Here is a 26,452-nt window from a genome sequence, read left to right on the forward strand (position 1 = left end):
CTGACTTAGCATGATATTCTCCAATTTCATCCATTTGCCTGCAAATGCCATAATTTTATCATTCTTTATGGGTGAGTAATATTCCATTGTATATATATATATACCACAGTTTCTTTATCCATTCAGCAATTGAAGGGCATCTACATTGGTTCCACAATCTGGCTATTGTGAATTGAGCAGCTATGAACATTGATGTGGCTGTATCTCTGTAGTATGCTGATTTTAAGTCCTTTGGGTATAGGCCAAGGAGTGGGATAGCTGGGTCAAATGGTGCTTCCATTCCAAGTTTTCTGTGGAATCTCCACACTGCTTTCCTGAGTGGCTGCACTAATTTGCAGCCCCACCAGCAATGTATGAGTGTACCTTTCTCCCCACATCCTCGCCAACACCTGTTGTTGCTTGTATTCTTGATAATCGCCATTCTAATCGGGGTGAGATGGAATCTTAGGGTAGTTTTGATTTGCATTTCTCTTATTACTAGAGATGTTGAACATTTTTCCATGTGTTTGTTGATTGCTTGTAGATCTTCTTCTGTGAAGTGTCTGTTCATATCCTTAGCCCATTTGTTGATTGGGTTATTTGTATTCTTGGTGTAGAGTTTTTTGAGTTCTTTATAGATTCTGGAGATTAGTGCTCTATCTGAATTATGATTGGCAAAGATTTTTCTCCCACTCTGTAGGCTCTTTCTTCGCATTGCTGATAGTTTCCTTTGCTGAGAGAAAGCTTTTTAGTTTGAATCTATCCCAGGTATTGATTCTTGCTTTTATTTCTTGTGCTATGGGAGTCCTGTTGAGGAAGTCCTCAGCCGACATGTTGAAGATTTGGACCTACTTTTTCTTCGATAATATGCAGGGTCTCTGGTCTGATTCCGAGGTCATGAATAAATTTTGGGTTTAGTATTGTGCAGGGTGAGAGATATGGACTTAGTTTCATTCTGTTGCATATGGATTTCCAATTCTCCCAGCACCATTTGTTGAAGAGGCTATCTTTCCTCCATTGCATATTTTTTGCCCCTTTGTCTAGTATGAGAAAATTGTATTTATTTGGGTTTGTGTCCATGTCCTCTATTCTGGACCATTGATCTACCTTTCTATTTTGGTACCAAAACCATGCCGCTCTTGTTACTATTGCTTTGTAGTAGAGTTGAAGATCTGGTATTGCGATACCCCCTGCTTTGCTCCTTCTGCTAAGGATTGCTTTAGCTATTCTGGGTTTCTTATTCTTCCAGATGAATTTCATAATTGCTTGCTCTATTTCTGTAAAGTACATCATTGGGATTTTAATTGGAATTGCATTGAATCTGTATAGCACTTTTGGTAGTATGGCCATTTTGACAATATTAGTTCTTCCTATTCAAGAACATGGGAGATCTTTCCATCTTCTAAGGTTTTCTTTAATTTCTTTCTTTAGTGTTCTGTAGTTCTCATTGTAGAGGTCTTTCACTTCTTTTGTGAGATTGATTCCCAAATATTTTATTTTTTTCGAGGCTATTGTGAATGGGGTAGTTTTCCTAATTATTCTTTCCAAAGATTCATCACTTATGTATAAAAATGCATTAGATTTATGTGCATTGATCTTATATCCCGCTACTTTACTGAATTCACCTATGAGTTCTACAAGTTTTCTGATGGAATTTCCTGGTTCCTCTAAGTATATAATCATATCATCAGCAAACAGGGATAGTTTGAATTCTTCTTTTCCTATTTGTATCCCTTTAATTTCTTTGGTCTGTCTAATTGCTCTGCCTAGAGTTTCAAGGACGATATTGAATAGAAGTAGTGAAAGAGGGCATCCCTGCCTTGTTCCAGTTTTTAGGGGGAATGCTTTCAGTTTTTCACCATTTAGAATGGTATTAGCTATGGGCTTAGCATAGATGGCCTTTACAATGTTAAGGAATGTTCCCACTATCCCTATTTTTTCTAGTGTTTTGAGCATGAAGGGGTGTTGTATTCTATCAACTGCTTTTTCTGCATCTATTGAAATAATCATGTGATTCTTGACTTTAAGTCTATTGATATGGTGAATTACATTTATTGATTTCCGGATGTTGAACCAACCTTGCATCCCTGGGATGAAACCCCACTTGATCATGGTGCACTATCTTTTTAATATGTTTTTGTATGCGATTTGCTAAAGTTTTGTTGAGAACATTTGCATCACTGTTCATTAAGGATATTGGTCTGAAATTTTCTTTCCTCGATGTGTCTCTGTCTAGTTTAGGTATCAGGGTAATATTGGCTTCACAGAATGAGTTCGGGAGGGTTCGCTCCTCTTCTATTTTATGGAATACTTTGAGAAGTATTGGAATGAGCTCTTCTTTAAAGGTTTTGAAGAACTCGGCTGAGAACCCATCTGGTTCCGGACTTTTCTTTGTTGGTAGGCTTTTGATGACTTCTTCTATTTCATTACTTGAAATTGGTCTATTTAAATTGTGCATGCCCTCCTCATTCACTTTAGGCAATTCATATGTCTGTAGAAACCTGTTGATGTCTTCGAAATTTTCTGTTTTGTTGGACTATAGATTTTCCAAATAGCTTCTAATTATGTTTTGTATTTCACTCGTGTCTGTTGTGATATTTCCTTGTTCATTCCGAATTTTAGTGATTTGGGTTTTCTCTCGTCTTCTCTTTGTTAGTGTAGCTAAAGGTTTATCAATTTTGTTTATTTTTTCAAAGAACCAACTATTTATTTTGTCAATTTTTTGTATTGTTTCTTTTGTTTCAATTTCGTTGATTTAGCTCTAAGTTTAACTATTTCCTGTCTTCTACTACTTTTGGTGCTGGTTTGTTCTTCTTTTTCTAGGGCTTTGAACTGTAGTGTTAGGTCATTTATTTGTTGAGTTTTACTTCTTTTATTGAATGCGCTCCATGAAATAAATTTTCCTCTAAGTACTGCTTTCATAGTGTCCCAGTGATTTTGATATGATGTTTCTTTGTTCTCATTTACCTCTGAGAATTTTTTAATTTCCTTCCTAATATCTTCTGTTATCCATTCATCATACAATAGCATATTGTTTAATCTCCAGGTCAGCAGTCCTTTTTGCACTCTCTGGCTTCTTACTGGATATTCCAAAAGGCTGCCCCCTTTGACAGAAGGGCTACATCCTTGGCATGGCACCCAACTCATCCCAGCACCCTGGCTGCCACTTCCAAAGAGGGAGATACCATGCTCTGGAACTTCGACCTAAAGGAAAAACCCACCTTCATTAAAGGGATTGGAGCTGGAGGATGCATCACTGTACTGAAGATTAACCTTCTTGATACCAACCAGTTTTTTGCCTGCTCAATGGAGGGAACAACTCGTCTGCAAGACTTTAAAGGCAACACTCTCTGAGTTTTTACCAGCTTAGATACCTGCAACATCTTCTTTTGCAGCCTGGATGTGTCTGCCAACAGCTGAGTGGTGGTCACAGGAGACAACATAGGGCACGTGATCCTGCTGAAAACAGATGGAAAGGGACTTTGGAATATCAGAATGCACAAAAAGAAAGTGACCCATGTGGCTGTAAATCCCTGCTGTGATTGGTTACTGGCCACAGCTTCTGTAGATCAGACAGTGAAAATCTGGCAAAGTCAGCTTCCTCTACTCGTTGTCACACAGGCATCCTGTCAACTCAGCTTGTTTCAGCCCTGGTGGAGCTGGGCTCCTGACCACTGACCAGAAGAGTGAGATCCGAGTTTACTCTGTCTCCCAGTGGGACCGTCCCCTGGGCCTGATCCTACACCCTCACCGTCATTTCCAGCGCCTAACGCCCATCAAGGCGACCTGGCATCCTCGGTACCACCTCATTGTTGTGGGCCGATACCCAGATCCTAATTTCAAAAGTTGTGCCCCATGTGAATTAAGGACGATTGCTGTGTTTGATGGAAGCTCTGGGAAGATGATGTGTCAGCTCTATGACCCAGAATCTTCTGGTATCATTTTCCTCAACAAGTTCAACCCCATTTGGGACATGCTGGCCTCTGCCATGGGTTATCACATTCTCATCTGGAGCCAGGAGGAGGCTAATCCGAGGAATGGAAATGACAGCCATTGAAGAAAGTGTGGGCACAGCCAATGGCTAGGAGGCCACAAATGGACATGAGTGCTATGAAGAGGCAGCTCTTTGTTAATGGGCCAAAAGTATCCAAGTCTTAGGATTGAAGATTGGCACTGTGGGACAGGGACTGGGACGTTGGAATGTTACAGCTTTTGACAGCTCCAGAAACTTAGGGTGATCCAGCTACCCTACCCTGGGTAGGTACCCTGGAGTCAAGCTTACCCTGAAGCTAAAGTACTTTTCTCCTTTCTGTGAGGTGGTGGCTGAGTGATCAGGGCATGTTTTTTTGATTTGTACTCACTATTGACAAGGCCAATACAACCATACCCAACTGAAAAAAAACAGAAGAAAAATTAATATGGAGCAAGATTTTTTTCACTAATGAAGAAATCATATGCAAATTACCAAATTTAGTAAATTTGTTACTGAAAGGGAAAAAGTTAAAAGCAAAGAGTCCTATAGGTACTAAATGTAGTCTATACATTTATTTTTGCTAGTTCAACTTGATATATTTATGATGATACTTCAAAGTATATTTTATAAGAACTAAAAAAATGTTATAAAGACCTTATGGGGCCGGGGTTGTGGCACAGTGGTGGAGCCCTTGCCTAGTATGTGTGAATTACTGGGTTGGATCCTCAGCACTACAAAAATCAATAAAAATTTATTACAAAATAAAAGTATTTGTCAAAAAATTTTAAAAAAAGACCTTATGATAGTTTTCCTATTACTTAGTCTTGGTTAAAACGTGGCAAAGTTTAATTTGAAGATTAAACAGTTTACCATAAAAATGTGATCTGTGATCAAACATAAAAATAGATCCTGTCAGAGTTATTTTAAAATATTTAAAAACTATTAACTATCAGGATATATCTGTCCAACTAATACTACTACTGTACTATACTGTTGGAATACATGGTAAAAAACATATTAATGACCGTAAGTCTAGACTTGAGAAGCAGAGAACATTTTCTGCTTGGCAAAAGGTAATACTAATGGAAAATACAGAGACCTAGCAGCAGTCAAATGGAGAGGTGGAACTCACTGCAAAGTCTTATAACATGCCATTTCTGTACATCACTGGAAGATAATTGTATGGCTGTTATTAGATACCATACTGTGCTGTACCACTTTCAGCTCACCTGGCTTTTCACATAACAGAACCACAAACTGACCCTCTGTGCCTCTCAAGGAAGGGCTCCCAAGCCTACCTCAGGAACCTGTATCTGGCTTGCTGAAATTCAGCTCTCACCCTGCATGGCAGCTTTCCACTACACAGGAGACTTCTTGCCTCTGGACCACAGATGCTGCCATCCACGCAGGTGGGCAACTCCTCCTTAGTCTGTGGAGGCGCAGAGGTGATGGAAGCAGTGCTGGAGTCGACTCCACACTGAGACTGGCAGCCTTCCCCTTTTCCTCTCAGAAGCCATCAAGTGAGCACGTAGGGAATAAGGCAACACAGCAGCAACTTCCAGTTCTGGTCTGTTTTGAGTCAGCAAGGTGAGTCAGACTGGTAAGGGCAATGCTGGGAAGCATCAAACCAGGTCCCCTTGGACAATGCAGTGAACAAGAACAGGCTTTGTTTGAGGAGTCTCTGGTCCAATCCCACATAGTGCTAGAAAGCAGGAGGAGGGATGCTGTCATGATATCCAGATACCTAGGATTGGTTACATTGGCTAACAGAGGCTACTGGACCAATTTGGAATTCATGGTGTGAACATCATGGGACTTGAAAACTATTTATGCATCTAAAAATGAAAAGACTAGGATTGCCAACATCAACTGTATCTTTCTTTCTATTAATTTGTGCCATATTTCAAGCCTACTTATGTGCTTGATAGGCTTTGAAAGGATCCAGAGGTACCCATGTATCCTCTCTGTGTTCTGACCTTCAGTGAGGAGGGCCTTTGAACTGGGTCACCATCAAGACAGTGCACCAGGATCTGGGGTATGATTTTATTCTTTCTCTAAATGCCTGTGGTGAGAAATGTGGAACACTGGGTCACGGGGCAGGTCATGGACATTTCTGGTGGTTTCTTTCCAGTTCATTAGTTAGATATTGCATCTATCATTTTCTATGGCTATTCCACTTCAACCAAAAGACCATAATGGGTCAGAATGGAGGCTCTGGAGACAGGGGACACAGATTTAATTCTTGGTTCTGTCACTTACTGACCATGTGACTTTAAACTATTCCCTCTCCTTCTTGGATTTCTTGGAGTTAAAACAGAGTAACTGGACATATGTCACAGAGTTGTTACAAGGCCTGAGTTTGAAAACACTCACTAAAGAATTTAACAGTTCTGCCCTTTTTGGGGGAGATACTTAATACATTTTGTCTGCTACCATTGTCATCATGGTATCATCATCATCATCAAAGAAGTAATAATTAATATAAATGACAAGACTATTTAAAAGAGTCTGTGTTCATTCATAGGTGAGTTATTAGTAACTAAGATTATCCAAGGTAAATCTTGCCTTAATCCTTTTGGTGATCATCTGGTTAGTAAACTTGTTTCTGAAATGGACGGGCTCTGTACAAAGATTTGTTCTCGTGTCAGACATACAATCACACAGTGTCCCACAATAGAAGAGAGAGAAGAAATCTTATCACAGGGTTTTGTCTTCTTCACAGAAGACTGTAATCCAGGGAAAGACGTCATGAAGTAGAGAGGAGAAGCAAGAATTGGAATTGTGGGATAGGGATATACTCAGTAGTTAGAGTGCTGGCCTAACATACCCAGCATGTGCAAGGCCCTGGGGTCAGTCCCCAGCAACACACACAGGTCTTATTACGTGCCTCAGTAATGAGATGAAGCAAATAAGTCAGACAGTCAAACCTCTTTGGGAACCTGGGGTGAGGGACCTCTCAATAGACAAAAAACAAAATGAGTACCTGCCGGTTCACTCTTTAATACAATAGATCAAATGTTTATCAAGTGCCCAGTCTGGGTTAGGAATGGAAGAGAAAAAGATAATAAGCCAAAGGTCCTGTCCTCAGAGAGTTTCTTCAACTGAGAGCCACGAAGTCTACTCTGCAGGGAAAGAACACCAGAAACAGGCAACTAGAGGATAATTTGAGATCCATAACAAGTGTTTCATTCAAATGAGAAAACCAGTAACCCTAAGTTTTAGGCAGCACATACTGAATTTGTTTTCTTTCTTTTAATCAAACCCATAAAACTGAAACTTCACAATGCTAGAGCCTGGCTGTGGGAGCTCTGGGGATTTGACTTGAAGCACAGTGAGACTGTAGAATGCTGGACACATTCGTATTCTGTTTGTGTATTATCTGTGCCATTGTCACTGTTACTAGTAAAGAAGACAAATAATTGACAACTGTGGAAGTCATTGACTTAACGCTACCTGTATTTCACTCTCTAGGGTTGAAAAATAATGCAGGAGAACATACTGCTTTCTTCACTTGAGACTGCAATAATCAGGGCATCGTCACCATGATCTGAGCACACGTTCTGGCTGGTTCCAGGTCGATGGCCATCCTGCCTACCTCTGGAGTATGATGCTAACAATGCAGGAGGTGCTTTTCAAAGGCAGTTTTGTTTTCTCAGTGTCCACCACTGTCAGCAGCAATGCTACAAGACGCCAGGTTGCATGATTCACATGATTTGAACGCAGCTTAGTGCACTCCATATTACATAGATATTCTCTTGCTGTCAGCTGAACAACATGACTCTCCTATCTATGCAGGCCTATCAGTCCAATGAGAAAATGCTTGATGACAAGCCCTGTGTTCAATGGCCAGGGAGTGTTTCAGTGCCCTGAGGCTGACTACTGAATATGACAGACAGGGAAGTGCCCAGAGTTCAAATCTGTCCAGGTATCTTCTGCCCACAAATATCTCGACATTTTATTCTGTGATAAAATAAATGTAGTGCTGGGGACTGTAGTGTATGCCTGTATTCCCAGTTGATCAGGAGGCTGAGGCAGGAGGATCACAAGTTCAAAGCCAGCCTCAGCAACTTAGTGAGGCCGTAATCAACTTAGACCTTGTCTAAAAATTTCAGAAAGGGATGGGGATGTGGCTCACTGGTTAATCGCCCCTCGGATCAATCCCTAGGACAAAATTACATACACACAATGTAAAATTTACTATTTCAACCATTTTAAGTATAAAATTCAGTGGCACTAAGCATATTCAAATACTTGCAGAATCATCAGCACATTCTACCTCGAGAAAGTTTCATCCTTCTAAACTTCACCCACTCTAATTCTGTACCCACTAAACACTAACTCCACATTTCCGCCAGCCATCTCACAAACACATTTCTACCTTCTATGAATCTGAACACTCCAGGTGCCTTATATAAGCTGAATCACACAGTATTTGACTTTTTGTGACTGGGTTATTTCACTTATTGTAATGTTCTCAAGGTTCGACTGTGCCATAGCAAGTGTCAGAATATCCATCCTGTAAAGGTTGGAAGCTATTCCATTGGGTGCACACCATATTTTGTTCATATATTCATCTGTCAAAGGACACATGGGTCACTTTACATTTTGGCTGCTGTGATTAATGAGGTTATGAACATGGGTGTACAAAGAGCTCTTCAAGACCCTTTTTCAGGTATTTGGACATCCACCTAGGAAGAAATTTTTGGAATTAAAAACAGTAGGACTGCATTGGTAGACCCTAGAGTAGTATCGTTTTTATCATGTGCACACCTGAAAATAGGATTTCATGCTGCCAGAGTAAAAAGTTTAACAGACTGTGTTTGTTAAATCACAAAATTAACTAAGTAAAAAACTTCTTGGCTAACGTTCTTATCCAGTGGAGTCCTCAAGTCATGAGAGAAGACAACCTAAAAATCTATTTTAATTTGTTTTTCTATATTCTGCTTACTTTCTCTATTGATTTATGAATCTTTCATTAGGGCTAATTCATTTACCTTAGCTTACCGTGATTTGCTATTTGTTCAGAAACCCAGTTTGAACTTTGTTCAAAGTTCTTCACATATTGTCCTTAAAATTTGCAGTGCAACATCTGAAAGAGAAATGATTGCTGAGTGCCCTTGGTATAACTAAAAAATGTCAAAGCTAATGCAGTGGTAATTAAAGATGTTCTTATGAATTTAAAAAATTTTAAATCACAGACACATGACATTTAAAAAATTGTGAGCAGTGTCTTTTATGACTTCTGTTAGGAAAAGGACCTGGAAATTAATGAAGAGTGCGATACTATACACAATCAGATCTATAATTTTGACCTTTCAAATTGTGAACTTCTTAATGGTGCTCATTAACTATCCACATTCTGTCAAGAGTGAATTTCTTCCTCCACATAATATATTATACTTTTATTTAGATATGTTTAACTTTATTTAAATTTGGGTGCTGTTGTTCTTTATGTCAACTGTCAACTATAAAAAAATGTGCACAGGATTAAGTACTGTTTGTTTATGTTGCATTCCTTTGGTAAAATCTTGTCTGTACTGGCAGAATTTCCTTGAGGGTACATTACCATGGTACTGGTCTTAATTGGTGATTAATCCCTCTCAGCATTTCTTGAATGCATTGATTGACCAGATTCAATGAAGTAGTCATCCAATTCCCCATTCTTTATAATTACTTCCTCCTTTGGACCTCTCAAATGCTTGAGGCATTGTCCCCTAGAGTAGTCCCAGTATCCCATTCCAGTTTACCATCAGTGGAAAATTCAACAATCACATTGCTAGAGCATGTGTGGTGATCCACACTGCAACTGCTGGCCTAGCAGGAAGATCCAGTTCCAAAATTTAAATTTAAAGAATTTGTTTCTTCAAACTCATCTTGGCAATAACTGCTTTGAGGGGCTTCCTGGAAAAACTGACTTGAGATGGAGATTTATGGGCACATTTACTGTGATTTGCCTTTGGGACCAAAACCTGTGAGGATCTAAAGAAATGCTAAGGCACAGTGAAGAGTCCAATTGCAATGAAGGCCACAACTGATCTCATGGGAAGCAAGAGAGTGGGGATGACCTTGCCCTGCCTTAGCCAAGGGACATCGGTTTTTACAATTTGGATGCAGGAAGTCCTTGGAAAGGAGCCTCGACTTAGGATGACACAGCTCTCTCCAGCTGGTGACAATTCTCAAGCAGCAGCGGAGGGTGTGAATGCCTCAGTCCTGATGGACGTCCACAATAGCACCCACTACAGACACCAATGTGCTTTTTCCTTATCCTCCCCCCACCACCCACATACAGTTTGAGAAGAAAAATACCGTTGACATTGAGATTACTATGGGTGGGGGAAGACAGGGAAGGTAGGGTATTTCATTTTTATCTTTAGTAGTATATAGTCAAGCATTTTAAAATCTTGTGAAATCTCCTCTGGGAACCAACTCAGTAAATGGTTCAGTTCATTTGCTTTTCTTTCAGTTTCTGGGGATTATTTTTCAAAAGTTCATTTTGTTTGCTAATTATGTAAAATATTAAAGTGATTCCAAAATAAGATACTCTCAGAGAAGTTTAGCTTCTATCCTATTTTCTGCCCTATTTCATGGTTATTTAAACATGCATGATTTTTTCTTCCGTTAAAAAATATAAACTTACTTCTTATTCATTTTTCTTATCTAACTCTTAGGACACTGTGGTGATTAATTTTCTGTGTAACATTGACTGGATCATAAATACCCAGATATTTGGTCCAACTTCATTCTGGGTGCTCCTATAAATGCGGTTTTGGAGGACACTAACATTTAAGTGTTGGTCTGAGTAGAGCAGACCGCCTTGACTTCTGTGAGTGGACTCATCCCATCAGTTGAAGGCCTAAACCTAAAAGCCTGGCCCCTTTTCCCTTACAAAGAAAGTTTCTTGTGCCTCACTGCTTTGAACTGGAACCCTGTCTTTCTCTTGATTTAGGATGTGAATAGGAACACTGGTTCTCCCGGGTCTGGAGCCTGCCTGTAGATGCACTGTCAGCAATCCTGGGTCTTTGACTTACCTACTCACCACGCAGACCTGGGGTTTGACATCAACCTCTTGAATATCATGTGATCTAATTCCTTAATTTATACACACACACACACACACACACACACACACACACACAGTTCCTGAGATAAGACCAAATAAGAATTATGAGCCAATTATGAGAAATTTAAATATGTGAGTTTCAGGACTTAAAAGAATTAGTTTAGCTTTACAAAGTTTTTGTGTTCAAGATCAAATTGGTACTTGCTGAAATCTTTTCCATCAGCTAGGCAGGAAGATGTAAGAAGTAAGGTTAAAGCTATTTATGTAAAGATGATTTTACATTTTGTTAATGTATGTTTTTTAAAAATTGTCATCTCCCACTGTAGATATCGTACACAGTAAATATGCTGTAAAATATACTACCTTTGACTTGTGAAATAACTGATTTCAGAATAATTTACTGAGCTTCTAAATGTTAAAAACATGATAATATATTAAAAATCAGCATTAACAATTGCTTAACAGTGACAAACATATTTTTATTTACTTTGTTGAATCAGAGGGTCATAAAAATTATTGCTAAAGTTGTATCAGGCAAACAGGTACTTTAGAAGTCCAGTTACCTTGGAATTGATTTAAACTAAGAGATAAAGGTCATAATGTTTTCCTGCAATACACACTTGGTTCTTTAAATAATAATTGTGACAAATAACAGAGAGAATTAAGGAATGCTGCAGGATGGTTTATACAAAACACCAACATTGTAGGTTGTATTAAAGATTAAAGAAATATCTTACTTTTCAATACTGAAATAGCCAATACACAGAGGCATGACTTAAGTGGGCATAGGAATGCAGTTTTAAAAAGAAAAAAAATCACACCGGAACTACTCAATTTCTTTAAAACCACTGAGCGAGAAAAGCAACATTGACCTTCCATACTGATTTTACACAATTTCTCTACAGTATCTTGACTTCAATCCAAGAGCAAAAGTTCACACTCCCCTCCACTATTTTTGGTAAATGACTGCATGGTAAACTTTTCCCCCTGGAGAAGTGGGAGTGACCTTTTTAGTATTTTATTTAAAAGAGGGCAGTTTTGGCACTTTTGTACTGATGTCTCCAATGTTAATATTTCTTGATAATCTCAGGAAGATTCATATTCTTTACAGCTAATATGGTGCGGGCTGGTGTTCCCTCTAAGCCAGCCCGTATAGAGAAGTAAATAAAAGAAAAAGAAAATGTACAATTCAGGTGTAGTTCATCATAAAACACTGACAATGGAAGACAATGAAAAAGAATTTTCACATAACAATTTTAGAAACCAGAATGTGGATTGAATTGTTATAAGATGGTTACTCTGAATACTAATCTATAAAGAGAAAACAGTTGACACATTATAAAATACAGGGAATATATGCTATAATAACAATGTCAAGATTGAAATAGAAATAATGGGTACAAATGGGTATCAGGCAATATTCACATGACAAAAGCTAAACCTTTACATATATTTTGATTTAGGGGACATATAAGCAGAGAGCATAAATTACATTAGTTTCCTTATTAAACATCTCTTGCAAACAGTTTTTTTAAATGGCATTTATTATCAATATGTGCTTTGAAATAAAACTTAAAAGAAATAAATTTTATTTTAGTTTCTTTATTCAGGGCTGAACACATAATATTTCAAAACAATAAAATTGGTTCTTAAAATTGTGGGGTTTCTTCTAAACTGCTACAAAATTTCTAGAACACACACATACACACAAATCAGGGTTTTAAGTGAAGTCTGAATTCAAAGAGAAAAGTTTTGCTTAAAGATGAATCTGCAAAGAAAAAGATCATTCCAACATTCCTATGCATTAGAAAAAATTCTAATGATTAAAAATGTTTTCTACAGATTCAACAGCATGTTTAATTTGTAGTACAGAATTTTAGAGAGGGAAAAGCATATGTAAATGAATGAAATAAAATTTCCAGTCAGAACCACTAGTGCAGAATATTTGGCTTTTCTCTTAATAGGAAAACAAAATTTGTGAAATAATTTTGGAAGAAACTATGCTTAAAAATAAAAGAAAATGCATGTATGTCATTTTTCTGAATGTGAAAATCAATAGTATTCATATTTCTGGTATAATTTATATACCAATAAGATTTCATCACTTTTATGTAGTAAAACATGATATAATCCCTTTCAACTTAATAAGGCAAAGCCAACAAGCATGAGTTCAGTGGCATCATCTTGCACAAAAGTAGAAAGTTAATAACTAACAAAAACAAAACTTCCGGTTTGTTCAGATTACATATATGTAAGATAATATCTGAGGAATCTAATAGTTTTTAAAGTCTCCTTTCATAATTTTAGATTTTGTCTTTTATGTAATCCTACCTCTTTTGCTAACTAAAATAATAATAATAAAACTGTTACCTGAGAAAACTCTTGACTGATACAAAATAGGTCATTGTAAACCATTTGCTGAATAGAGGATACAAACATTGTTAAGCAATGAAATAAAAGCCAAAAATCATCAACTCAGAATCAAAAATAGAAAAGTTAGTAAAATAATATTAATAGATATGGACCACATAGGCAATAAAGAGGGTGAGATGACTCACACTCCATACCCCAACTAAAGACCATACAGAGCTAAAGAATTCAATTTTTATGATTTAATGGAGGTTAGCTGTTCTTAACACACTACTGAAAATTTGATTGACATACATTTATAGGTACCTGAAGCAGGGAAGTTTATGTTATACCCCACTTCCCTCCCACTCCTCCAAAAGATGTTTATTTAGGGTAGTAAGTACCATATTCAAAAGTAAAAAGTTAAAGTTCTAGCTACCAAAATTTAGAATAGTTTAGGATCAAAGAAGAATTCAGCTCAAACAGATTTACCACCCTGAAAACATGTTTTTACCAGAATGCTTGTTGTCTGCCAAAGGAACAAAAGTTATTTTACAAAATTGCAGGCATTATGAAACTAGCATCATTTTTCCAGGTAAAGGAATTTTGTAATTTTTCTAACTAAAATGCCAATATTTGCACTTTGTAATTTCCATAAAAATACAAATGATAAGTAGACTGTATTTGAACATAATTATTTTTAAAGTTATGAAGTATTAAAGAATGTTATTGTGAAAAAGAATATGTACATGTGGATCCTATGGTTTGCATTTATAAATAGTAAAACATAAGTATTTTACTATTAAATTTAATGTCATAAAGCCTTATTTTCCATAATACCCTGTACCATGCACAGCTAAACTAAACATAAACAAAGAAAATGAGAATTTTTAAAAAGTATCTTGTTATCTTTTTGACAAAAGATGATGTTGGATTGTGGACTGTTAATGAGAATTATAAATTTGATATAGCAATTGATTTAAATAGCATATATTACCACATTTTTATTATAAAAAAAGAAGTTTCTACATACAATCTATAATTCTTCTAAATATAAGCAGACAGTCATAGACAATCAAAGTATGGGGTCCATTTAGAACATGCGGATAAATTAAGAGACTCAAATTATTCCTCAAGCATGTTCAATACTTTTGTGTAGTACATCATAAATTGAAGTTGTAGGAAATTTAAGTATATAGTGTAGTATGTACTTTAAGATGTATTTGACATTTTAAGAAATCAGACTGTGAATAATATTAAATGTGGAGAAGAAAAATAAAAAGGTTTTTGATTAGAAAGTAGATGATTAAATGAGCCATCAATTTTATATATATATATATATATATATATATAATTCTCTGTATACATAATTACATATATATATGTATTATAGTATGGTTTAAAATGTTACTCAGGCAGTGAGCATCAGAGTGACCATAAACCAAATTTTGTTTTCAGATTTCCATCAAAGTAAAGTCTGAAAGATTTTTATTAAATCATGAAATATAAATGAAGTAATCTGCCATTAGGAAATCCACTTGCTGACAGAGGTATAAAGTAATTTTCATCTTTGTTAATTTTTTTCAGTAAGATATATGCGAAGCAATAAGTTAACTTTTACTAAAACTTAACTTTCTTAACACTAAAATTTACTGAAATTAAGTTTACCTGACTTATTAGTAGTACACACAATTCGAAAATGTAAAGGAAGATATTCCTGACCGTACAACCTAGTTCTTTTTTTTTTTTTCAGAATCAAAAATTTATTAATTGAAATAAAACAAGATGAATTATTTCAAATAATATATTTAAATTGAATTATTTTAAGTAAAGATCACAGGTAACTATTTAAAAGTGGATGATCAGAATAGGATTTTGTAACTTGAGCACTATTGACATTTGGGAGTAGATCATCCTTTGTTTCTTGGACTCCCATTTAACAATTTAAAAGTTTTAGCAGCACCTATTTATCTACTCAAAGATGATAGCATAACTTATCCTATTCCCATTTATGACAACCAAAATTATCTATAATCATCAAAAAAATTTCCCGATGGAAGCAAAATAGGTCAAGATTGAGAACCAAAGATTTGAAGAAGAAAAAAGAAATACACTTCTTTTAAAGCATAAAGTTTCATGAAGTTAGAGAATTGAAAGGAATGAAGATAAATACAAATTGTAAAAGTAAATGAAATGATCTTACCAAAGTGCAAGTGATTGATAAGGTTCATATTGTTATAAACTTTCTAAACTTTAAGTAAAAAAACATGCTTCGCCAGGCTCAGTATACTAGAAACACTGAATTTGTGGAAGCAATTGTGTAGGTAGGGTGCAGTGCAGAGTAAATGTGGATCCCTATCAGGGAGGCAACATCTATTGTGCATTTAAACATAATGAGATTTTACCTTTTCTTTATAAGCATTTTTTGTGTTCACCTAATATGCAGTGACAATTGTAAGCATTAGTTTAAAGAAAATAGACATAGTCCTTGCCTCTATAAAATCAGAAATAGAAAACAACCAAATAATTAAGGCCAACTTATTCCAATACTATGAAAGAAGCAATCCACATATCCTGATGATTAAACTTAGATGGATAAGTTTAATTGTCACTTCCCTAGGTGAAAATTTCACTGAGAGCTACAGGAATGGAAACATTCCCATATTTTATGAGCAGGCACATGGAAAATGGGATCTTAGCCAGAGAGAATTTATAGCAGTAGGGGCACAATGCCCAGACCCTATGAGGTTTTCAAGGGCCAAAAAAGTTGGAGGCCAGAAAATATATATAACGCTTCCAATACAAGAGAACTGAAACCAAAGTCAGTAATGGATTAATGTCTATAAAGCATGGAATATTTTTGTCACCCGATCAGTTGCAGTTCAGACTTATGCTTAGCCAATCATATAATAAAGATGTATAAATCATTTTTCACAAATATTCTCATTTAAACATTTAATGTGGGAGCAATTCACCACACTTGAGATAATATGTGCAGTGGGCAGTATCCAATAGTTATGCTCTGAAAGTATTCTATAAGGACACTCCTAAAAGGAAAAGTACAAAAGTTATGATATTTTCTCTAGTACCCAAAGAAGTATGACTGGTTGGTACTGAAAAAAACATAAATATTATATATTTTACTACGTCTTGTAATTGTGGTAAAATACAACCTAGTTCTTAAATATATAAGGTTACATAGTTGACACAACACAAAGAGAAAAATAATTAAATTTCACTGGAGAAGTAATTGTTTCCATCTATGTTATACTTGAGCACCACTATGGCAGGTAAACTGCAGCGACTCCACCAACAAAAACAAATATATGAATCCAAAGCAGTTAAGAGTGTGAACTGGATGAAAGAATGAAGTACAGTATATAAAAGAATGGGTATGTTTTCTCTCCCATGAGAAAAAATTAACAGAATTAAGAGAAAGACAACAAAATAAAGACTTCAAGTATACCAAAATGAGGCCAAACAGAGAAGACACATAGACATACTCTTGGAATTTTCAAGCACTTGAATCACAGACAGTAATAGATGGATATAGTTTGTTTTTGATTTTCTTTTCAAATTGCCAGATCCAAAAATTATAAAACATGAGCAAGCAAAACTGAAAAAACAGCATTTGCTAAAATATATTTCAAAGAACTGGAAAGCTCCCCTTTGCACATACAATGAGCAATTAACTTTCTTGAATGGAAATGGAAATTAATAATCTACCTATTTCATCTAAGATATAAAATACCATCTACCATCTTCAAATAGTTTATTTAAACATGAAATATAGTATAATAAGGTGGTAGCTGGAATGATTTGTACACACTAGAAACTTTCCTCACCCTTCCTGCTGGAAATTGCTGTGGGCACATTCATATCTTTGACCTAACAAAAAGTGAAAGTACACCAACATTAACAAACATGGTATTAAATGGTTTCAGACTAAAATCATTAACAAAATAATGTCAGATTTTGAATGCATGCTTTTGAGCAAAACACAGAATTTCAGTGTTTTAATTTCTGAATGTGAGGAGAATAATTTTTAATTCGGATGTATAATAGGCTTCTATATATAGTAATATATAATATTATATATATATATAATAGGCTTTAGAGGCAGTGCTTCAACACTGCGGTTATAAACACATTAGAAATGCTGATGGCAGTCTTCTGGTGGGTAAGAACTAAAGCATTTTATAAACATTTTATCAAAATTAGAATGTTCAAAAATTTTTGTCTTAAAATATTCATAGTCATTTTATAAATTATCTTCGATTATACTTTCAATTTCTAACAGGATTTGCCTGTATGAGGGAAATAAATATAGCAGGCTAATGACTTTCCTCGATTTATTGCTACTAGTTTTAATCATAAATGGAGCTTAGGGATCCTCACAATTCTGTACAAGTACAAAATAAATGTGCACATCAAGGGAGAGGGGAAGAATCAACTCATCACTGACCTATCCACATCTTTATCTTAAGGTCACTTTTCCTATTCTCTACTCTTTAAAACAAACACCTGATCTTTTAAAAAGCCAAATAATAATTGTAATGATGGAAGTTAACATACACAAGTGGTTGGTGGTTTCTTCGATAGAAAATAGATTCATATGAACTGAAAACTGCAACATAGAAGTTGGCAGTGCTCTCAATTCATGGAATGAATAGATCACCAGGTATTTTCATAACAGAAATAAAATAAGTTGGACACTGGGTCCAAAACTGGTACTTCAGCTTCATGATACAGCCCATAATCTCATAATAAGATATTACAGATCCACCTGCAAGAAATGCAGGAGCTTAAAAAGCATGCCAAATTCTCATATTTTTCTGATTAGTCAACTGGGTAACCTACTTTGTTAGATTTATAGATTTTTTTTTTCCCATAAGACTCAATAAAGTGTTTTCAACTGAAAATTCTTAACTGGAGGCATATAAATATTTTGATCCTTTCCTGAAATAGCTTGGTGTCAAAAAATTGCTCATCACCAACTATGTGAAATTTTTAAATAAGTAGTTAACTCTATTAATTTGTGGTATAAAAACATGTACAAAAATACTGAAGACAAATTAATTTTGAAAAGCAAGGAGTCTATTAAAATCACTTCCAATATTTTCCAATATACTTTGCAAAAATTTTCAAGCTTCACAAAATTTAATTGATTCTGATAAGACATGTTTGGATGTCAGAAGTTTTGCTATAGCAGAAATCCAGTGTTCATTGATAATATATTTAATTCTATTTTTAGAGTACTTAATTCAAGTTTCCAGAGATTTCTGATCTTACTTTTTATTGACCACTATTAAAATGTACGTGTCAGTGAAACTGTAAATGCAATTCCGTTAAGAGTTTGGAACTGAAAACCATTTTGCGGGGAAGAAGTACTATTTAACAGTCATTATTCTAAGAATTTATTGCTTCCCATTTTGTATGCAAAACTCTAAAAGTTCAGCTTTTGGTTTTTAAATTCACAGCTTCCAAAGCTCAGCAGGCAATTTTATGTTAGAATCCTAATTTGGAGATGGAAAATTAAATTAAGATTGGTTCTGTCACATCACACTCAAAATAAACTAAGTTTTTATATTTGAGTCATTTCTACAAATGCAATTTGTCAGTTAAATGATCATAATTTTTAAAAGGAACAAAAAATTAAAATTTTCTTTTACAATGCAGGCAGACAAAACAGAGCAAACATAACATCAGTGATATCCTAGTAAAACACACTAAGTCCAACAAAAGATGAAGAAACTACAAGGACAAGCTAGAATGGATAATAGACTACAGGGATCATATGGGTCTAATAACAAGAAAATGTTTGGTTCAGGCCTAAATAATTAATTGCCTTTGACATCATTTTGCTTTCCCTTTGCTAAAGTACATTTTTCTCAAAGTCAGCAATACCTTCTTTACCTGTCCTGTCTGGGAGACTGAAAGATAAAGGTCTATAAAAGAATGGAAAGAGCTAGAAAAATCCGAATGTTCAGAAAAAAAGAGGACTGATTTTTAAAAAACAGTGACTAAATTCAGACTCATTTGTCCATCTTAAGAATAACATGATATATAACATAGCTTTTATAGCTATCAAACCTCCCCAACCTCACCCCTCTATCTTCTCCCTCAGAGAGTCATTTCATTTTTAGGCAGATTCCTGGGTGCCTCATAAACCTCCCCTGAATCTCGCCAATCTCTGAGCTTAAAGCCTCCTCTTCCAAGATCCCAGTGGTACACAGCAAAACCACTTTTCTGTCCTAACAGAATAGCTGGAAATACAATCAGAGCATCTGTTTCTCCTCTTTGAGGATCTGGTAGACCTTTGTTTCTTTCTGTCAAGGTGTTGGGAATTAAACTGGTCACTTTCTTCCATCGCTGGAAATGAGTGACATTTGAACCAATGTAATAAAATCTTTTATTTCTCATAAGCACCTAGATAAATCCACATTGTATTATAAAAGTTCTATCTTAATTATATTCAGGGTGGTTTTCACAAGATGAATGCTACTTCTGAAGTACTGCTTAGATTTTTAAAAATATAATAATCAATTCTTTTCATCAATCATGATATTCAGAATTTTAATTCTTAAGTTTTTGCTTTAGAGTGAATTATAATAAATTTGGTAAGAGATTAATAAGTTTATACTTTTGCTCTCAAATAATTTAGGATTAATCTATGGAGTTATATTTCTTGATAGATCCTAACTACTTGAAGTAACATAGAAATAAAAAAGACATGACAACTTTTCACATTTCAATGTGCCTGGAATAAAGTTTACAGCCATCTAAACATACTTAAAATATACAAAAATTGCTGGAAAGTTACATGAAGTCAATATATTTTTCAACACTATTTCTTAAAATATAATCAGGACTAAATGATCTCACTCTGACACAAAAAATGTATTTCATCGTTAAAATATTAGCGATTACCCTATGTAGAGAAACGCTTGATAAATGCATAACTTTGTGGTTTATTCCCATATTTGAAACATACCTTCTAAAGCACAAAAAGAAAAACTACTGTGGTTGAAGATATCAACTGTTTATATGTGTTAGAATAGGATCAGTGGATAAATAACAGAAGCATCACCAGTATTCTATTTAAAAAGAACTGTTTCCGTGAAATAATTTTTTTGAGTTACAGCAATTTTATAACCATAATATTACCATCACAAAATGTCAACTGCATTTTACTCCTCTTTATAGATAAGAAAAAGAATCTTAGTTATATAGTTTTAATGATATTCTCTAACTCCATCCATTTACCAGCAAATGTCATAATTTCATTCTTCTTTAAAGCTGTGTAATATTGTGTCACATTTCCTTAATCCATTCATGTGTTGAAGGGCATCCACGTTGCTTCCATATTTTAGCTATTTATAAGCAGGTAGAGGGGAGTGAAGGGAAGGGAAGGAGTATGCGGGTAGGAAGGATAGTTGAGTATTGTTACCTCATGTACATATAAGACTGCTTGACTGCTGTGATCCTACAATATGTAGAATCAGAAAAATGAGAAATCACCCTCCTGTATGAGCTATCAAAATGTATAAATGCATTCTACTGTCATGAACAACAAATGAGAACAAATAAAAATTTTAAAAATACTTTTAATGGAGAATCAAAAAGTAAATATCTATGATACATTTATTACAGGCCCTCATGGCTTTTATAAAAACTATGTATACATAGTTAAGGAGCAAAAGGAAAAATGGGGAGATACTGCAGATGGGAGGAGGTAAGTATCTAGAAATATGACGATTCCAAACAAGTGGTCAATATATATTTACAGATGATAACACAAAATTCACAAATTATTCATTCACTTTAGGCCCATTATGAATGAATGATGTCACTGTTCCTTGGCATTTAAAATCTATAGCCATACAAGCTTTCTGAAGGAATGTTTAGTAATTCATGTACATTTCAAATTATCATTTTAAGACTTTACAAACTGTAGTATAGGTTTTACACTGAATCGTTTACTATACTAAGTAGCATCTTCAATATACTAAATAATATTTGGAGTCCTTTTCTTTGTTTTAAAACAAAGTTTTCTTTATTACCCTACTTAGTGTTTTCTTCTTTCAAAATTCAATATTTTAAAAACTGGTTACAGAACATACAAAATATATAGTTACTTACATCAGCTCTTTATTATCACTACAAGCCTCTCCTGTTTGGGAACTCAATGGGGATAGCCAGTTTAGCTGAGGAGAAAGACAGGACTATTTTTACTTTAAAAAGAACTCTGTATATTTACACAGAAAGCCTCACCTGTTGCTAACACTCAGATTTTTTTTTAATCCATCATCTTGTATTTCCTTAATTCAAATGAGCACAGAATTGTGTCAAACTGATCCCTTATAAAATGCCAACAAGACATCCAGAACTCACCTTTTGTAAATTGATGCTAATGTATTGACCCTTGCTGCTTTTGTAGTAATGTTTACTTTAAACCAACCAAACATCTGAGCGGTGAGTAGAAATATCAAATATAAGAGTATTCCCAAAAGATTCTCAAGATATTTCTGATGAAATTTCTAGTACAGCATGGAATGAGATATCAGGACACTTTACCTTTCTAAACTTTGGCTAAGATAATAAAATAGCACCAAAATAATGTGAATTTGAGTGGCCTAGCCACAGATGTTCTGCTGACATTCAGCCTTGTTTTCGAGGAAAGAGCCACTAAATTTCTAAAATGTAGGGTTTTATACAATACTGAAGTGTGAATGACTGTTTAAAGTAAATGTCTCCAATCCATGGATTTTCTGGGGTCATTTTTTAATTGGCAGGCTGGCTGACATTTTTGGTGAAGGTAGGAAGTACACAGAGCGCCACCCACCATTTCAGATTCATGCAGGTCTGGCAGTAAACAGTCTCTGGCTTCTGCAGACTCCATCGCCCGCCTCCCACTCCTGAGGCTGGAACATCCTGGGGGTTTCAGCTTGTTCCAGAAAGAATGGGTTTCTGCCTCCATTCTGTCCCAGGACTTCCGAAGCAGAACCAGGGCGATGAGTGCACAGAATAAGGAATCAGATCTGGATTGGAATCTCGACTCTGCCGACCTGCAAATGTGGAATTTCAAGTAAATGACACTGAGCCTCAGTTTCCTAACCTGTAAAGTGGTAAATGATAACCACCCATTAGGTTTACCACAAAGTTTAAAACAAAACCCAAACAATAGCAAACATAGTTCCCAGCATATTGCCATATGCTGTGCAGAGGGGCTTTATATGTTTTAACCCATTTAATCTCAGCAACCCTGTGAGGCAGGTACTGTTCTAACTGTATACTGCCTGTGGGTCTATGTGGGTGAGTGCAGTCAGCAAGAATCCTTCCCTGCATGGAACTTGCATTGTTGTGGGAGGTCAAGAGGTGGTAAGTGATAGTGAGTAAAGAAAAATAGGAAAGGGAGGTGGAGAACAGGGCTCAGGGGTTGCATTTTTCAAAAGAATAATCAGGGAAGGCCTTTCTGAGAAGGTGGTATTTGAGTACAAATCTGAAAACAATGAGGGGGGAATCCTTGAGGGTGTGTAGGGAAGAATCCAGTGCTAGACAGAGGGTAGCGTAAGTGCAAAAGCCCTGGCAGAATTCTGTGGGGCCTGCTGCTCTCCCTGGTCCCTGGAGCTCTTTCACAATGGTCAGGTCTGCCCAGTTCAGATTAGCCCTCGGGGTTCTTAGCTGGGTCTTACAGAAGTCAACAAAAGGATTTGTTGAGAACGAGAAATCCCACACCCTGGAATACAAACCATGTACCGTTTATGGTACATAATTATGTACAATGAACTATAAAGGACATACAGTGGGTTTTGATATCAGGTTCCAGTTCCTCCTCACTAAAGAAATTTTAAAAACGCTTCATCAGTGTGGTTATGAAAGTAGCCTCCTATCTGAATCAGTTTCCATGTGTCCACACTGCTTTTCCCCCACCCATGTCACTGGAGATATCTGTTTGTCACACAGGGTCAGAAGCCTAAAGAGAGATGCCAAATTGTGCCCCTAATATCAAGACTCCACCTATCACTATGGACGAGGGAAAATGTGTGATCATCAAAAACATGATCGAATATGGTGAGCTTTTATTTGACGGGTAGTGTAGACTAGCAATGACCTTAGGACACAGGAGACTGTGGATCTTATACTTCAGTCATGTGAAAATTTCTTATTTTTCAACAAGAAGGAAACTTTAACAGAGGAAAGTTGTGAGTGCTTTCATGATAGATTTCAGCCTGGTCTCCTTCCATCTCCACCATTTTAGTTTTGTCCTGATTATAGGAGCTGTAGTCTGTACCCCTCACTCGAGTATACCATCTCTCTGAAGAATTGTCTTTATTTTTTCCTTCCCCCCACCCCTCCCACCCCTCTTTTCCCTCTATACAGTCCTTCCTTCCTCCATTCTTGCCACCTTCCTTAACCCTAACCCTAAACCTAACCCTAACCCCAACACTGTCCCCTCCCACCCCGCATTACATGTCATCATCCGCTTATCAGCGAGATCATTTGTCGTTTGGTTTTTTGAGATTGGCTTATCTCACTTAGCATGATAATCTCCAATTTTATCCATTTCCTGCAAATGCCATAATTTTATCATTCTTTATGGCAGAGTAATATTCCATTGTATATATATACCACAGTTTCTTTATCCATTCATCAATTGAAGGACATCTAGGTTGGTTCCACAATCTGGCTATGGTGAATTGAGCAGTTATGAACATTGATGTGGCTGTATCTCTGTAGTATGCTGATTTTAAGTCCTTTGGGTATAGGCCAAGGAATGGGATAGCTGGGTCAAATGGTGCTTCCATTCCAAGTTTTCTGAGGAATCTCCACACTGCTTTCCAGAGTGGCTGCACTAATTTGCAACCCCACCAGCAATGTATGAGTGCACCTTTTTCCCCACATCCTCGCCAACACCTATTGTTGCTTATGTTCTTGATAATCGCCATTCTAATTGGGGTGAGATGGAATCTTAGGGTAGTTTTGATTTGCATTTCTCTTATTACTAGAGATGTTGAACATTTTTTCATATGTTTGTTGATTGCTTGTACATCTTCTGTGAAGTGTCTCTTCATTTCCTTAGTCCATTTGTTGATTGGATTATTTGTATTCTTGGTGTAGAGTTTTTTGAGTGCTTTATAGAATCTGGAGATTAGTGCTCTATCTGAAGTATGAGTGGCAAAGATATTCTCCCACTCTGTAGGCTCTCTCTTCACATTACTGATAGTTTCCTTTGCTGAGAGAAAGCTTTTAAGTTTGAATCTATCCCAGGTATTGATTCTTGCTTTTATTTCTTGTGTGTGGGAGTCCTGTTAAGGAAGTCTGATCCTAAGCCAACAAGTTGAAGATTTGGACCTACTTTTTCTTTTATAAGATGCTGGGTCTCTGGTCTGATTCAGAGGTCCTTGATCCATTTTGAGTTGAGTTTTGTGCAGGGTGAGAGATAGGGGTTTAATTTTATTCTGTTGCATATGGTTTTCCAGTTTTCCCAGCACCATTTGTTGAAGAGGCTATCTTTTGTCCATTGCATATTTTTGGCCCCTTTGTCCAGTATTAGAAAATTGTATTTATTTGGGTTTGTGTCCATGTCCTCTATTCTGGACCATTGATCTACCTTTCTATTTTGGTACCAATACCATGCTGTTTTTGTTACTATTGCTTTGTAGTAGAGTTGAAGTTCTGGTATTGTGATACCCCCTGCTTCACTTTTTCTACTGAGGATTGCTTTAGCTATTCTGGGTTTCTTATTCTTTCAGGTGAATTTCATAATTGCTTGCTCTATTTCTGCAAGGTACATCATTGAGATTTTAATTGGAATTGCATTGAATTTGTATAGCACTTTAGGTAGTATGACCATTTTGACAATATTACTTCTTCCTATCCAAGAACATGGGAGATCTTTCCATCTTCTAAGGTTTTCTTTAATTTCTTTCTTTAGTGTTCTGTAGTTCTCATTGTAGAGGTCTTTCACCTCTTTTGTGAGATTGAGTCCCAAGTATTTTATTTTTTTCGAGGCTATTGTGAGTGGGGTAGTTTTCCTCACTTCTCTTTCTGAAGATTCATCACTTATGTATAAAAATGCATTAGATTTATGAGCATTGACCTTGTAACCTGCTACTTTACTGAATTCACCTATGAATTCTAAAAGTTTTCTGGTGGAATTTCCAGGTTCCTCTAAATATATAATCATGTCATCAGCGAACAGGGATAGTGTGAGTTCTTCTTTTCCTATTCGTATCCCTTTAATTTCTTTGGTTTGTCTAATTGCTCTGCCTAGAGTTTCAAGGACAATGTGGAATAGAAGTGGTGAAAGAGGGCATCCCTGCCTTATTCCAGTTTTTAGGGGGAATGCTTTCAGTTTTTCACCATTTAGAATGATATTAGCCATGGGCTTAGCGTAGATGGTCTTTACAATGTTAAGGAATGTTCCCACTATCCCTATTTTTTCTAGTGTTTTGAGCATGAAACGATGTTGTATTTTATCGAATGTGCTTTCTGCATCTATCGAAATAATCATGTGATTCTTAACTTTAAGTCTGTTGATATGGTGAATGACATTTATTGATTTCCGGATGTTGAACCAAACTTGCATCCCTGGGATAAAACCCACTTGATCGTGGTGCACTATCTTTTTAATACATTTTTGTTTGCGATTTGCTAAGATTTTGTTGAGAATTTTTGCATCAGTGTTCATTAAGGATATTGGTCTGAAATTTTCTTTCCTCGATGTATCTCTCTCTGGTTAGGTATCAGGGTGATATTGACTTCATAGAATGAGTTTGGGAGGTTTCCCTCCTCTTCTATCTCATGGAATACTTTGAGAAGTATTGGAATGAGCTCTCCTTTAAGGTTTTGTAGAACTCGGCTGAGAACCCATCTGGTCCTGGAATTTTCTTTGTTGGTAGGCTTTTGATGACCTCTTCTATTTCACTGCTTGAAGTTGATTTTTATTTAAGTTGTGTATATCCTCCTCGTTCGGTTTAGGTAATTCATATGTCCCTAGAAATTTGTTGATGTCTTCTGTTGGAATATAGATTTTCCAAATAGCTTCTAATTATGTTTTGTATTTCACTCATGTCTGTTGTGATATT

The 26,452-nt window shown here is 36.0% G+C and overlaps 1 protein-coding gene and 1 pseudogene across 2 annotated transcripts in view; both read left to right on the forward strand.

Moving 5' to 3' along the window:
- Nucleotides 1–26,452, forward strand: part of LOC306642717 (uncharacterized protein) — an 87,411-nt gene that overhangs the window by 56,237 nt on the left and 4,722 nt on the right. The window lies entirely within an intron of this gene.
- On the forward strand, nt 3,034–4,224 carry LOC306642698 (DNA damage-binding protein 2-like; annotated as a pseudogene). Its single transcript has one exon. The product of its transcript is annotated as a DNA damage-binding protein 2-like (transcript).

The sequence above is a fragment of the Sciurus vulgaris genome, assembly GCF_902686455.1.
Source record: "Sciurus vulgaris genome assembly, chromosome: 13".
Classification (NCBI taxonomy): domain Eukaryota; kingdom Metazoa; phylum Chordata; class Mammalia; order Rodentia; family Sciuridae; genus Sciurus; species Sciurus vulgaris.